The sequence below is a fragment of the Limulus polyphemus genome, unplaced genomic scaffold (genome assembly GCF_000517525.1).
Source record: "Limulus polyphemus unplaced genomic scaffold, Limulus_polyphemus-2.1.2 Scaffold4239, whole genome shotgun sequence".
Classification (NCBI taxonomy): Eukaryota; Metazoa; Arthropoda; class Merostomata; order Xiphosura; family Limulidae; genus Limulus; species Limulus polyphemus.
The window spans coordinates 1-16,967 of NW_013669849.1; the positions used below are offsets into that span (position 1 = coordinate 1).

At 34.7% G+C, this 16,967-nt stretch overlaps 1 protein-coding gene across 1 annotated transcript in view; it reads left to right on the forward strand.

Annotated features, from left to right (window-relative positions):
- Nucleotides 1-2,713: 2,713 nt before the first annotated feature.
- The window catches only part of LOC106470826, a 73,056-nt gene continuing 58,802 nt past the window's right edge, over nucleotides 2,714-16,967 (forward strand). The window contains exon 1 of the mRNA XM_022399465.1: nucleotides 2,714-3,407. The gene's annotated coding sequence lies outside the window, so the exon portion shown is untranslated. The remainder of the gene's footprint in view (nucleotides 3,408-16,967) is intronic.

Here is a 16,967-nt window from a genome sequence, read left to right on the forward strand (position 1 = left end):
CTAAGTCAATTGAATCAGCCTATGTGGACTTTTGGCAAGGAAAGAGAATTATTTAGAGTTTTAGATAGAACTGTGATATCCTATAATGTAAAGAATTTTTGTACATACATTCTTAAATATATTATTTTAAAACAAGTGGATTGTGTGCTGTCCATTTATTATTCACATTTATCGCCAACAAATCACAGACACCTCCTGTAGAAGAATCCTCTGCCCACTCATATGTAAAACCTGACACTCGCTCTCTAACTCCGAACTGAAACACTCATTACTTTTTATTGTTCAGTACTTGAATTTATAATTTACTCTTGTTTCAAATATTTCACAAAGCTTCTCGATCCTTTATATTCATGACCATTCTAGGTATTGTATCTCATCGCCATTATTTAGCAAAAATAATGTTATGTATCTGCTCGTTTGATAATATCCTTAATTTCCGAGGAACTTCAGCAATACAAGTCCTTTTTTAATTAAAATTAGTTTATTCTTTCTCGATACAACTTTGTAATACACAGAATTTCCACAGTCACTTTAAACTTAACAACCTTTATAACACACGCCATAAATCACAGTGGTTCACACACTTTACTTACGGTGCCTACTGTTCGCTTGACTCAATTATCTATATCTTCAGTCTATCTGCATATCTATCTATCTCTGACCTTGCGCTTGTTTTTCTCGCCAGGCTTATATACTAAAAAAAGAGGGCGCCTGGCAAACACTAGGACATTCGAGGATTTCCTCGATAATTCATGATCCTTCTAGAAACTCCAGCGCGCATGCTCTCAGCATCGCGTGATTTCTGCTGTCGTAACAATAATATAAAAAACATCTAAATCAATACATTAATAATATAGCTTACAACAATATTAACATTTGCATAACTGTTTTAAAGGTATTCGTGAAAAATAGATGTTCCACTTTGAGACAATTTCTTCTTCGAAGGCAGAAAACAAAGCAGTGACTTGTGGGAAACAAAAATAGGATCTGAAAGGCTGTTTTACATGCCTATGATTTTAAATCCAGAATGAACAAATTAAGAGAAAAGGGGAGAGGGAAATCTGTAGTTTGACTAATTTCTATCACAAATGTTAGGCTTCGTAAATGCCCTGTAAAATAAATCAGTTCCCTCAAGGAAGAAATCTGGTTGAGAAACTGATGTTTTAATAGAAAATTGAGCAAAAAAAGACTTTTATATATGTATTAGAATTAATTTTAATAAACATAAGATACCTCTTTGAACAAGAAGTAAAGTAAATGCTAATTACTACAAGTTATATGCTGACGATTAATCGAAACTTAAGTTGTGTATTCCGAACATTGTTTACTTGTTGTTAAGCGCAAAGCTGCACAAGAAGCTCTCTGTGCTGTTCCCATCACAGAGATCGAGCCCCGAATTTGAGAGTTGTAAGCCGACAAGCTTACTACTGGGCAACCGGGCATTTTAACATGGTAGTATGAACGAAACAGTTCTTTTTTATCACAACAAACTTAAGGCCTGTGCCTTGCTGTATTTTCAATGATTTGATTCTGTAGTGGCATATTCTTTCGATGGCTGGTTCTTTTAAATTGTCTGTTGAAAATAATTCAACACTCAGCATACTTAATAATCATAGATTAATTTATTTCCTCCTTCAGTGTCTCTACAAGCGTAAACACTTATATATTGTTTTAAGTTGTCGTAGGCCTACATTACAAATATTCAAATAACGTTCAAACATCTTTGTACAATACTAGGACTGAAATAATTTATGGATGAGCTTACTTGTACAACTTCACGGTTGCAACGAAGACAAACACCTAACTGCTTCACACATTATCTAAAAAAACAAACAAAAAACACAGTACAATCTTCACAGCTTACTCGTATTTATAGTCTAGCTTTGAATATACTAGAACTAAAATTGAAGTCAAATCTTAGAGCTTTTTAGGCGGCTTACCGTCATCATTACATCATCAACAACCCGTTGTTCCGTCTAGTTAACAGACAAATCACAATATTTAAAGCCCCCTAATAGCTAGCGGTATGTTTTGTTTGTTTGTTATTGGGCACAAATCTTCACAATGGCTTTCTATGCTGTGCCCATCACAGATATCGAAGCCCAGTTTTTAGCAGTATAAGTCTTCAGACTTACCGCTGAGCCATTGTAAGTATTTGGACTTATGACGCTAAAAATCGAGTTTCGATGCCTGTGGTTAGGACAGCATAAATAGCCCATTCTGTAGCTTAACAACAAACAAAACAATATTAAAAATAGCTTACATCAATAATGTTCCATGTTGGTTAAATTATATTAAATATTAATATTATATCTACCGAACAATAACTTTTGTAAAATGTTTGTTGTTTACAAGACATTCTGACAGTTCAAGCGAATATAGTACAAAGATGTTGTTTTCCGAAAGAAAATTTTTTTATACTTGAAGTTTTAGTACAAAACTGTTCAATACAACAAAACAATGTGATTTGTCGTTTTATTTCCACCAACTCTCCAAGAAATACTGAGTAGGATTATAGTTGAAAATTATAGTTATAAACGTTTAAAACAACATTTCTTATTTTATTTTCTACTCAGAAAAGGCAAAACAAAGTATAAACGCTCATCATGCAAAAACACTCTCTCATAATATAAGCTCCAAAAGTAGAAGCTACCTTGCCGCTGGCGTCACAATTCACTGACTCTCCCAGTCACGCTTCGACTCTCTCCGAGACTGGCCCACCTCGTCTTCCGATTGGTCAGATAAAATACGTTATACTCGTAGCCTGACCAAGAAAAGAGCAAATCTAGCTACCGGTGCATAGAGGTTGAAGTTAGCAATACATGTATCTTTGTTTTATATTAATGTTTCTTGTGCTATACGACATTTAACAGTGTGTGTTTAACTTGTGGTGTTGTTGTTCCATCATCCTTTTGTACGAGTAGGATCACAAACTTAAACGTCATTATTACTACAAAACCTCCTGGTTCTTCCTAGGCCTGACCGTCATGGAAGTTGCTGTTTACGGAAACATGTTTAGCTAGGCCTGACCCTTCGCGTGTCTTAGTAAGTTATGAAAGTTGCTGTTTACGGAAACAATCGTAACTAGGCCTAACCCTTCGCGTGGCTTAGTAAATTATGAAAGTTTCTGTTTGCGGAAATAATTTTAGCTTTTGATAGACACCATATTTTTACTTGTTTATATTTGAATTGTAATCTAGGAAATGTAATAAGTTGTTGCCATTTTTATGCTTATTTTGACTTTTCTGTCACAGCAATGAGACTGTGTACTTCTGAGGAGCTCAATAATTGTGAAAACGTAAACACAAGTTCTCGCCTAACATTCAACTAAGACGAATTTGAATTGCACAGAAATATTGAACCAAAATCTGGATAAAACGTAACTGTGAAATAACACTTCTGGCAAGGTGAGTTTACAGGTTTTAATTTATTTAGTATTTTATATTTATTGTTGTTCTTATGCTTGCTGAATGTAAACAGAAACTATTTGTATTACTATATGTATGGTCTTTTTATTTTTAGTTTACTGAAGCTTAGTTGTCTTTCACTCATTACGGTGTAGTAAACTTATATTTATATATGAATTTAATAATATGTAGCATTTATACTACTACAGTATTTATATTTTAAATTATTCAGTGGACAAGCTGTTTAAGGTACTAAAAATAAATATGACGACCACGGTTACTAACGGGGGACGGAACACCCCGCAACCGATAAAACTATATCTTTGTCTCACGGACTAGGCCTGAATCGAGTGATGGGTTTAACTAAATGTTTATTTTAAGTATCTTTAACAGAAATTATTGTTTTGGTTTTTATATTACACCCGCTGTCGTACACATAGCGCTATGACTCCAACAACCGCATTGCAGTCTTCGCGATTGTACTGGCCGACTATAGATTACAAATATAATGATCGATAGGATTTGTTAATTAGTTTTATTAAGTTTTAAACGACATATCGAAAATTTTAGATTTTTGTGGTGTATGTAAAAACTTTGTGAAGTCTTAAGTGATGTTTGCGGTTAAGGCTACAGTGTAAAATAGTGCAACTGGGACTGATTTAAAAACAAATAATGATGAAAACCATTAGTTTGAACAGTTGACGACTAAATGTTCTTACTGATTTCATTTCCCAAAATTCCAGCTATAAGTTTAACCAATAAATTACTTTATATGTAAATAGATACACACACAACTGGTAGTGAAGAAACTTTTAATCTATACACTATAAAAAGAGGTATAAGCCCTACATTTCGGGCACTTTGCTGAGTTTGGGCCGTGCAGATCCTGCAGCCATAGAACTTGAAGCTTGGGGTTCACCAGTGTCCATAGCCTTAGTTTCACGCTTAACCTGAGCCAAGTTTTCATCTTTCACAAGGTCAGCAGAGCGCCATGTTTTGGCTTAAGGACAAGAGTACATCTATTGTGTCCTGCGGCCGAAAAAGTCTCTCGGATGGTACGAGGTTGATGGTCATCATAACATCTTCTGTGCGAGGATTGCAATGTTTAGAAACCTGTGATGGTTGCGTTTCCGCCAGTAGAAGGTGTTGTCCTTGGACTCTGGTTCTGCTATGCAGCGAAACACTTCTGAAGTGCTGTCATCATTGTCAGATATTTCGTAGCATTCACCCATCAAATATTTCATTGCAGCTTCAGAGTGCTGATCTTGCAACACTGGGGATCCCTTGGAGCCTCTTCTTTGACAGTCCCTGGTTTTCTGATTAGCTTTCTCATACTCTCTACAACAGAATGGAGTTTCTTTGAGATTGTTGAGGCATCATCCAGCTCAAGAACCTTCAGTATTTTTTAAGAGTGAGTGAAGCACTGATTCCAATATCTCATCATGCTCCTCCACTGCTCCCACACTCAGTTGTCTTCTCAGTAAAGCTGAACATTTTCCCTTGAATTGTTCCAGTGGCTCCGAATCTTCTGCTTGCAGCTGAAGGTTCTTGGTGATAGTACCACTGACCATTGGGTAGATACTACTAATAGTAGGGTAGAGTTCTGCATTTATCTCTGCACTAGTAACATCGAATGGTTTCAAGACACCGCAGAGATCTACAGCAGTTGTTCATACATGTTCTGAAACCTCCAGTTTTCTTGCAGTTACAGCTTGTCACGAAGTAAGCACTGATGCAACGAATAGCAACGTCTTGTTTGAACTGCTTTAGACTCAGGATTTCCCTCTACCCTCTTTTCTGTTGTTGCTTCTGCAGCTCCTCTGCGGCCATAGGCGAGTGGTGGAAGCTTGTAATAAGGTTTCTGTATGCACTTATATATTTCTTGATGGCATCACGAGCCATTCCTTCTTTGATGGCAATCTTTAGTGTATGCCCGAAACATCCTGTGTGTGGCACACCTCCAAGATCTCGCATGGCTACTTCCATATTTGAATCATTATGATGCTGGCCCCTGGCATCTGTTTGAATTGAACAGATTCTGCTATAGACCGATTATATTTGCTATGTTCTACCGTGTTTGGTTTTCTCGTAACAGTGATGTATCCCTGGTTACTATGGCCGAGGCACTTCGCCAGTGTCCTGAGGAATGGCGGGTCGTATCTTTCATCACAAGCTTTTCTTGTCTATCGCACATATTTGTACCAACTTATTGATGATATATGTATGTAGTGATATCTGGACAGCGACAAGTTAGATCTAGCATACGTTGCCAGAAAGGTTTGCTGCAGGTGTCCTGAAGCTCCAAGAAGACCTTTATAAACGAAGAATAAAATGAAAGTTTCATTGAACATAACGTATCGAATGAACTTTACTATAGAAACGAGAGGTTTCAAACATTCTTGTTTTTACCTTCGATAACTTGCTGTATACATGTTACTTTGAGGCCATTAGTACATATTGAGTAAACAAACCTATTTCAAAGAACAATCATAATCATGTACAAACCTTTTGTAGTAGGTTCAATCTCATTGTATTCAGCAGCATGTTTTGAATGAAGATGGTTTTTATGGTTGATGTATTGCAATAATAATCCAAGTAAACCTGTCCTGGGGACAGTAAACAAAATACCTTCTCCTTTTTTGTAAACTTACATTCCTATAGTCATTAGAGAGGCACGTTGACTGACCAGTTCGACTGATTGGAGCTGTTGACTGACCAGTTCGACTGATTGGAGTTGTTGACTGACCAGTTCGACTGATTGGAGCTGTTGACTGACCAGTTCGACTAACTGCAGCTGTTGACTGACCAGTTCGACTGATTGGAGCTGTTGACTGACCAGTTCGACTAACTGGAGTTGTTGACTGACTAGTTCGACTAACTGGAGCTGTTGACTGACCAGTTCGACTAACTGCAGCTGTTGACTGACCAGTTCGACTAACTGCAGCTGAATTTCACATCCACAGTTCCTTTACTGGAAACAGAAATCTTGGGGAAATCCCTTCCTAGAAGTACTGACAATTTTATTCTTTTCAAGTAAAACCCTGAAGATTTCCTGTTTTGAAAAGCTTAAAACCATTACCATAAAAATGACCTTTTACATAATGACTTTTAACCACCGTTTCAGGTTCGTCTGTAAATATTGTGATAAAATGGTATATTTACGGTTAGATCGTTTGATCCAGTTTACTTTAAGATTGTGTATAGTTTTTTGTGAACAGATAAATAATTTGTGTATGTACAGGAGTACTAACCATTAGAATATCTTCACTAATAAGAAATTAATCCGTATCTAACAGTAGTTTTGTTAATTTCAAGTTTTAATGTTGATGTTGTCAAAGCGCCAAGTTCCAGTGTTCATCTTGTACTGTACAGGCACCCACGTCACGTACACTTGGGCGAGATTGCACGTGAATATACATTTAAAAGGAGCTTACACAGCTTTCGGTGATTCGAAGTACCCGTATACATACCTTCTCGTATTAAAATGTACAGAAAGATATATATCTAGTTTATATTTGTTCATTTATCATTGCCAAAAGGTTTTGACCCATAACACACGTTCCCATAGTTAATTAGACTCCCCCCCCACACACACACATTCTTTTATACTGTAAACAAATGTGGGTGTGGTGCCATTCGTATTGCATGGATGTACCTGTGAATTATTAAGTAGAAGGCGTTAGACTTTTGGAATGTATAAGGGCGGGTCTATAGGTGAACCCCAATCAGACTGGTTTTTTCGTACATCACTTACTTTGTGTGTATTTGTATATTGTATACGTGTTGGAGAGTAACCCCTTTGTTCCCCATCACAGTCGAGTTTGTTCACTCTTCCTATACACCTCCTGGACACTGTGGCCACAGTCATGTATATATATACCCTCTCCATATACTTCCCTGGTCATCGTTGTTACACTCATGTGTATATACTCTCTCTGTGGTCACTGTGGCTACAGTCGAGTACGTACATTCAAGATATACATGTTACTCTGTTTAAATTACTTTACTGAGAAGTCAGTCAGTCATATTGGATATATTGGTTATCATCGTCGTAATGAGAGATTCTCACTGTTAAATTATGCGGGTCGTGAGATCAAATCCTGTCACCGAATATGTGTTATGATGTGACTTTCAATCCCACTGTGTAACTCAAGAGTAGGCGGTGGGTGGCCTTGATTAGGTTTGCGCAAAACTCAACAAACAATTACTGTTAAATACAATACTTTTACTGTTTAACAATTACAAACAATCACTGTTGAATACAATACTTTTACTGTTTAACAATTACAAACAATCACTGTTGAATACAAGACTTTTACTGTTTAACAATTACAAACAATCACTGTTGAATACAAGACTTTTAATGTGTAATAATTACAAACAATTATTGTCAAATACAAGACTTTCACTGTGTAATAATTACAATTATTGTTAAATACAAGTATTTTACTGTTTAATAATTACAAACAATACTGTTAAATACAAGACTTTTACTGTGTAATAATTACAAACAATTATTGTTAAACACAAGACTCTTACTGTGTAATAATTACAAACAATTACTGTTAAATACAAGACTTTTAATGTATAATAGTTCAGTAAACCTTGATGTGGATCTAAGTATTTATGTTTTTGCAAAAATGACGGGGCAAGTAATACCACCACACCCCCTAACATACCCTAACCTCACATTTTGCGAAGTCAAGTTAAATCAAGAAAGTGGCAGAAAAGTGCAGTCAAATGTCGATAAATTCCTTTGTGAGCCAATCAAAATTAAGATCATTCATGAAATGAATTCGTGGCATATTCATAGAATAATTATTGGTAAAAATCAGTTAGTTTATAAAAAAACGATCTTTATACTCCAGATAAATATATATATATATTATCCAACGTTTCGCCTTTGCGGCTTCACCAGGGTTAATATACATCAAAATGTGTAAATACCTTCAGTGTGCACTACAGATTTTGAAAGACAAAAAAAAAAAACAGATTAACATCATCTAATATATAGAAAAGTCAGTGCGTTTGGTAACACTACGTTCCAACAATGGCTTTTTGTCACGTTGATTAGCAACAAAAGTATAACCTAATATGGTTTTTAGTCTATTTACTGAAAGTATAAAATAAAATGTATAGATAACAAAACTGGAAAAATATTTGTTGATTTCTTAACTTAGAGTCCCTGTTGATTAAAGAGGTTTGTGATATAACAGAAGATAACTTAATTCAGAAACGATTTAAGTTTGAAATTGAATCGATATTTTTACTTTCATGATAAATTTTATGCACTTGGCTCTAAGCTAGGTGATCCCACACTACGTCTTTAATTTTGATTTATTATACCAACACTCACTACACTTATAAAGCTTCACGGCATCCTCCTCTTGGCCCCCTTGCACCCCCGTCACTAAAATCGTAGTGGGCAGACAGTAATCGAACTATTCTATCTGGTGGCTTTTATGATTCCATCTATTTCGAGAAATCAAGTTGACGTGACACACATTGGCTTTTATATATGTAATATTTCGAGCATTGAAATGCAGTTAGTTCTAAAATCATTATTAGCCTTGTATAAGAGGATATAGTTATATTATGCTATTCGTTCTTACAAGTATCTATTTGTATTGAGTAACTTTACTTTCCACTACTAACTGTTAAGCTATTTAGTGTTCCATGTGTGGGAAAAACGTCAAACTAATGACAATGTCATAAGCTGTAGTTTTAATATTATAAGTTTTTAGTTAGAAGGCTTAGAATGTCATAGAAAGTTTGAATGAAGTGCGTCAAGCTTTTTCTAGTATATTAGAACGGAGATTATAAATACGACATCCGTGAACTGTTGTTACATTATTTGGTTTGGTTATTTGTTACACAGTGGTTTATTTATGCTTGGCCTACCACTGTTATCAAAGTCAATTTTTTAGTGTCGTAATCCCACAGACTTGCCGCTGAGTCACTGGGGGGAAGGGGGTGCGTCAGGCTATTAGAAAGTGAGTTAGAAGATAATCAAGAATTTACTTAGGAAGATGTAAAGAAAGAATGTAAAGGTATCGCGGTTACAAGAAACTTGATTTATTTTACGTTAGTTCGCGTGACTTGTAACGTTGGCCTACAGCAATTTACGGAAACGTGCAAGTGTTTCAAGTTTATAGAAACGTTAAAGGAGGAAATAAATTAATTGGACTGGATGTTATTTTATTTTTACAAGATAATTTAAAAGAACCTACTATCGAAAGAACTACGTTTCAACAATGGCGAAACTTGTCTGGGTCGGGATGATATTTTACTTACCGTTGTTTGGGAGATTAGATAAACATTTACTTATATGTGTAACAACATCGGTATCATTTGCCTTAACTTCTTTGGTACCTTTGATAAGCTTTTGTTGTTGGCCCTGTAGGGTGTACACCACTGTAAATCATGAATACTTATAACTGTGTTCATGTTTCGTGTACTGGTAAATTGTGTGAATATTGTAAGCAAACGGCTGGTGTTTTTATGAATTTTGTAAGGAATGACATACTTTATCTTTACTATAAAACTAGCATTACTAATATTATTGGTTATATATATATATATATTTAAATGAAATACTATAATATTATTATTAATATTTACACTTACGAACACTATTTCGTATTTTAAGCCTACTACAGTAAAATATATAATATCCAACATCTGCCGGACGTAGTCAGTGCCGAATAGGCGAAAATTCCAGTTAGGAAAGCATTTTCCTTAAATATATTTTACAGAGAAAATTTTGACACCTTGTTAATGTTCAAGAATACAGTATGTCTACATCATCTTTAACAATAACAGTTTAAAACAATAATAAATGTTATAAAAAACTTATACTGTATAAAAACTGAAGCTTGCCGGCAGGAGAGAATGTGAACAAAGCCACAACAGCGTCACTAAGCTACAATGAACATTATTATTTGGAAATATTTAAATTTCTGATTACAAGAGCTTTCCGGATATGGAGATGACAAATAACAAAACTTTAAATGTATCTTGATTTAGAGCTAACGTATATCTCCTAAAATGGCCCAACCTTAGGAAATATTTTTTGGGGGAATGCGGCCGAAAATGTTAATAACGAAAATACCTATTGGATAACTCAGTGCAGGCTTAAAGTTTTCCCGTGTGCTATGTGACATTATGTACTCCTTGTCAGTTTGTACTGAAAAGTTTGCTTCATTAATTTTAAAATTCACTCTGTAGCTCTAATCTAATCTTGATCAGAAGTTGTTGGTATTGAGTTTAGTTGATACATTGTTGGTAGTACGAACGCTCCATACACTGTATAACTTCCTGGGGGTCGTTTTCACGAACATTCGGTGAGTTCTGTTTACGTTTGTCCTTCCCCCTCTCAAAATATGAACAACAAAAATGTCGGAGTTTAAAATTAATTATGATATAAGCGCAGTACTCACCCCACTTCTTGGGGGTTTTACGAGATCTACTGGAATTTCTATATTCAGAAGATAATTTACTGGGAAATATGTATACAGGCTTAGTGGTAATTAACTAGGATCCATGTGTGCGGTCTTAGCGATAAATAACTAGGGATCTTGTACACAGCTTTGACATTCATTATTTGTTTAATCGCTACGCGCCACGTAAAGGCTCCTGGGATGGGCGTGGCCTAGTGATTAGCGTTCCTGGTTGCGGATCCGGGGTTACAAGATTCAAATGTTATGTTCCTGAACATATTCAGCACTTGTATCTTTAGGCGCGTTACAAAAGTGACAGTCGATCCTTCTGTTTTTTTTTTTTAATAGCGGTCAAAGTAATTGTGGCGGCGGGTGTGATTGGGTGGCTGCCCTTCTTCTGGATGGTAGTTCAAAATTAGCAGTCTCAATTGCGAGTAAGGCGCCGTTAACTTAAACTTCTAATCTACATAATCATGATTTGATTTAATAAATTTGTCATATGTTCAGCTACACCATTTGTGTACTTTGTTTTGTTTCTTACAACTGCATTTTGTATTGTATATTAAGACTACGCGTATCTGTGATACGTGAAGCGTTTTTAACAATTTTAGAAAATGCAGTTAGTTTTTAAGGGTTAGCGTACGTTTACAAACATTCTTGATGTAATCAAAAGACGCTTGAAATAATATCCACGGAACAGTAGTTAAGCTGACAACTGGGCGATTCATATGATCTTATTAGGTCTATTCTTTAAAACACGAATGTAAGAAATCCTTGAGAACAACATTATAGTTATTGTAGTTTGTCATTATAAAAAATAAAAGATGATATATATATACATGTGCGTGTGTGTAACTTTGATGGTAGGGTCAATCAAATGATTTAGGTGTACATGTATTGTTACGTGAAACTGTGTTATGTTGTCACATTACTCGCAATTGAAACGAGACATTCTTATATATGGTTTTAAGCCTCGTCTTTCTCGCGCTTAATTATACCACTTTTAAATAGTATACTTTAGTAATGACCGATTTTACATGCGCTTTTTAAACAACTTTTGTAAATGAAAACGTAAAAACCAACTAAAGTGGTTTCAAGTATACAGAATAGAACTGACTTGTACAGTTTTAAATTGTTAAAACTAGTCTCCGAAAGTGTTCTGTTTCAAAAGTAAATGAAACCAAAATTATGAGTAACAAATATATTTATTTCTTGCCTTTCAAATTCACATGTCATGCTGTGTTGTAGCTTACAGAGTGCATAATTCTTCTCGTGAATTCTTGGAATGCGCACGTTTTACTGACGTCACGACAGTACAACTTTCAACGTTAGCGTTCCTTATGTGACGTCATTTTAGTGCCTAGTGACTGACTAACAAACAACACAATACTGTATAGTGGTGCGAGTAGTTAAAACAGGTGACCCCACCAGGCGGCCTTCGGCCCCCTTTCGGGGAAGTAAAGTATATTCGTTTGGAACATATTCGAGGAGGGTTTATGATATCAGCTAGCTTGGGTATGTGTATTTTAACTTACTATTTCATATATTGTTCTTTTATTAGAACATATACCAAAGTGTATTTGAATCTATCCTTAGATTTTAAAACAGTTTTTAATTACCATAAGATATTTTGAAGGTGTAGTATTATAACAGTAAAAGGAATGAATTATAATTTGGGTTTGTGTGGTTTGATTTCATAACTATACGTCAATGTTAATTCTTACTCTGGTAGTTTTTAGTGAGAATTTATCAGTCAGTTCCGATAATTGAATTCCCGTTTCACTTCCTGGCTGGTGGAATTAAAGGTAATGCATTCAAACACTTAATTAATGGACTTGTTTGTTTGCCGTTCAATACTAGTAATGCTCACGTGCTGCATCGTATTGAAACGTGAAAAAAAATCCAAAATCCAATGGATGAACAGTTGTTGGTTTCCAGAGAAGTATTATTGGCATGCCAAGGAGCGAGAGCTTCCCTGAAGATGCTATAAGTTATGTTGCTCATGCCTGAAAAGCTGACCTGTTTACTTGAGTTATTTGAGTTCTCATACTCAAACCGGAAGCAATTGAAACTAATTTTCCTCGCGCAGGTGTATGTCACATGTTATGTCTGTTTTAGACCGGAAGCAATTTAAAGTAATTTTCCTCGCGCAGGCTACAGTGTGTGTCACTTGTTATGACTTACATTAAACACGCACCCAAGCTCTAGATTCAAATTTTTCTGGACTTTTATCTCTTCCTTTCCATGTGGACTACTGCCGTATCTCGAAGTGTATTCGTACTTTATTCTTTATTGATTGATTTGTCTTGAATCATTTCGTGCTACTGTTATGCTTGTAAACGTTTAAATGCAATCTCACGAGGAAATGAAAACAGTACTCGTTGTTTTTTAAACCTAATGTAGACATATATATGTGTTCATAAATATATTTCTTGTCCGTTTAAAATGTTAAATTCTTATGCTACGAACTAAGATGGGGCATTATTTTCGTTTTAAATTACAAAAAGTATTATTTTGACTTCGTTCGGTACGTGTATTTTTGCTTGTTTGAAGTTAAGCACAAAGCTATACACTGGGCTATCTGTGCTCTGCCCACCACGGGTATCGAAATCCGGTTTCTAGTGTTGTAAGTCCGCAGACATATCGCTGTGCCACTGGGGGCGGTACAAGTATTCATGAAGAACCTTTACGTCTCCCTATCCCCTCCTATCTTTATTGGAGTAAGGTTACCTTCCAATTACTTGTAGGATAATTTTCAAGTGATTAACTCTCATCCAAAATCGTTCTTATTGTTTTTCTGTAACAAACTTCACATCAAGCCCCCTCTCCAAGGCGATCCATTACTCTGGAGAAACGACCTTGTGTAAATCAACAAATACATAATACATCTTCGTCAAGACATTTGTGTATACTGGTAGGAAACTCGTACTTTTAATCGTTTCACACACACATCGTGTACAGAATTTTCAGGAAAACGACCTTGAATGCGAGCTGGAACAACGAGGACGTGTGGGCACAGAATTCGTGCGGATTCTGCTACAGGAACGTGTATTTGTTTTTATAAGGCCGTTGCGATAAATAATCTTCAAGATGAAATATATCAGATGAATTTAACATTGAGGAAATAACTACGTTTGTTTAGATGAAAGCAACTTTAAGTAATGATCCCAGAGGAGTTTTATGTTGTGTTTCCTGATGTGTTTGTTGAGAGATAGAAAAATGTCTGTGCTTTTACCTCGTATCTGAAGTAGATGTAGCAAAATTCTTGTTGCTTTAACATAGAGTGAAAAACAAGGAGAATCGGGGTCATTGATAATAAATTTATTGTTGTACCAAAATAACTGTGTTGGAAGAAAGTTCTAACACTGTAAGTTTAATTAGATTTTAATAATGTAAAAAAGAGAGAGAAAAAAAGTGTTACTGTTACACATTCTATGCACATTAAGAATTACGCCTTAATTAATTATATAAATACTATCATTGTTTATCGTGTTCTTAAACCATTTAATCACTGTCTCCTTTATTATTTTGTTTCTGTAAAGTAACACAAGCTACTCAGATATACTGTATTTGTAAAAGATTCGTTATTAGTTAATTAATATATTCTTAAACTCCCATCTCTCCCTCTTGGTGTTAGTAAAATATTTTAGACAGTTTGCCTGGCAGTTTATTTAGTAGCTTCTTTATATACAAAGATAAACAAATAGTTGTAGGCCTAAAATTCAGCATATAGTTTTAAGCTGTAGATGTTACTGTAGTAATGTAGTTATTTTTTAGCGTTATTTTTCTTTTTTTTACATTATCTGGTGAAAAATAATCCAACGTTCAACCCACGTAACGATAATATATTGCTTTATTTCCTCGTTTAATGTTTTTACAAACTTGAACACTTGCACTATCGTACATTTGCTGTAGGCCTACGTTACAAATGACTTTAAGTAACGTGAACAAGTTAACTTCTTGTACGTAACCGTGATAGCTAATACACATACAGTGACAGACTGATTCACTGTCTATCAGGAATTCATATCTCTTTGACTATCTAACTGTACTCTTGAAACATTCTTCAAACAACTGACTTTCAAACTAACCTCCGACGCTACACGGAACGTACGTCGTATTTATAATCTACGTTTTAATATACTAGAGCTTTACATCACATCCTTAGATCGTTCAATGTATTCTTTCTAGGCCTAATCTTAACTTTTCGAACTTAACGTTACCATCTGGACTTGCAAATGCCCTCTAATAAAGTTTTAAATTACAAAATTAAAAACATGGCTTATAACATTATTTTATTAAACAAGTAGGCCTAACGTCTGTAATAAAAATCACATTGGGCTATAGATGTTATTTTACTAAACAAATAGCAGTAGGCCTAACATCCTCTATAAAGGTCACGTTAGGCTATTGATGTTATTTACTAAACAAATAGTAGTAGGCCTATTGTCCATTATGAAGACTGTATAAGGCTGTAGTTGATACTGTATCACATCTGTAATAAAGATTTCGTTAGTCTGTAGATGTTAAGTTAATAAACAAAATACAGCTATACCTTTCTTAGGTTGTAGTTTTATAGAATAATGCAAAAACTAGGTGTGGAATTTGGAAACTTTAGTATCTTTGCTATAGCAACTTGTTGGTTATATATGTTTACTATAGATAACGTAGTTTATTGCATGGCCAAGTGCAAGTTAAAATAGTTTTTTAATTGTCTTCCGATGAGGGCAATCCTTTGGGTCCATTCTTTACTATAAGTACATTTTTAACCTTACCATTACATTATTATTGTTCAGAGATACTTATTGATAACCTGTTTCTAATATTTGTTATTTTTCGAGTGATGTTTAGTTTTCTAAAAAAAAAAAACAAAAAAAAAACATTATTGTCCCTATCGTTATAATGATGCTTTATAAATCGCCTGATGACACAATTCCATTTCCGGGCTAGTTTAGGTTTTCAAACTGGTTTGACAATAAGGAAGACTTCACAGGTTGTTAATGGCGTAGATTCACTGCCAGACCTTCTCACGATTTCTTTTCTTTTTAAATTCATTTCAAAGCACTTAATGAAAGTTGTGTGGTTTTCGTAGGTTTTAGATAAATATTTAGAACTGATTTTGTAGACTGTATATACAGCTGCTTATGATTTACGATGTTTGTTGATTATTCTCAGACTGCTGTTTAAAGAGCTACTGTTTATTTACGTTAGTGATTATTTTCGTTTTGTTTATACGTTGATCTTTAATAGTACTGCTAGTTTTTTAAGTTTATCATTATTTTCCCTTTGTATATAAATTGTTGTATAGAGAGCTGCTAGTTATTTAATTTGTTGATTATTCTCAGGCTATTTATTCGTTGTAGCTTAAGACAGCCACTGGTTATCTACGTTTTTAATTATTTTAAGTTTATACATTGTACTTTACTGGAGTTACTGGCCATTTACTTTGATGATTATTTTCAGTTTGTTTATATATTAGACATTGGTATTACACCTATAATACGTTTAGAACTACATTCTATATCCAGTCCCATTTTAAGAATTACTAGATCACACAATAATAGTATATACATGTTGTTTTTTCATATCTATTGCCAACGACGCGTTTCGCTCAATCCAGAGCTCATCAAGCCGGTTGGGACATATCAAACACGATAATGGTGGAAACACCATTTCAATAAGCCTTTTATTACAAAAACATTTGTTATAGTGTGAATGCCTTTTTAAAACTGTCAAAGTGTGATTTTGGCTAATTTTTATTGCCATTAGACATTACTATTAGCCCAATTATAGTTTTAACATCATAAGTATGATCGCGGTATTCACACCATAACAACTGTTGTTTTTAGCAGATGACATATAAATAGTGTTATGGTGTTAATACCATGAAAATAATTGTAGTTGGAATACGAGGGACGAGATATATAATGGAGTGTTAAAACATAATAGGCCTAATACTAATGTTTAATGACAAGTTAATTAACTATAATCATAATATCATTCTTAACTTTGTTCAATGCAAACTGGAGTTTATTATGAGACATTTCTACAAACGTAAATAAAACCACGACCTATATTTCCAGAAAGTGGTGCCCGGCATGGCCAGGTGATTAGGACGCTT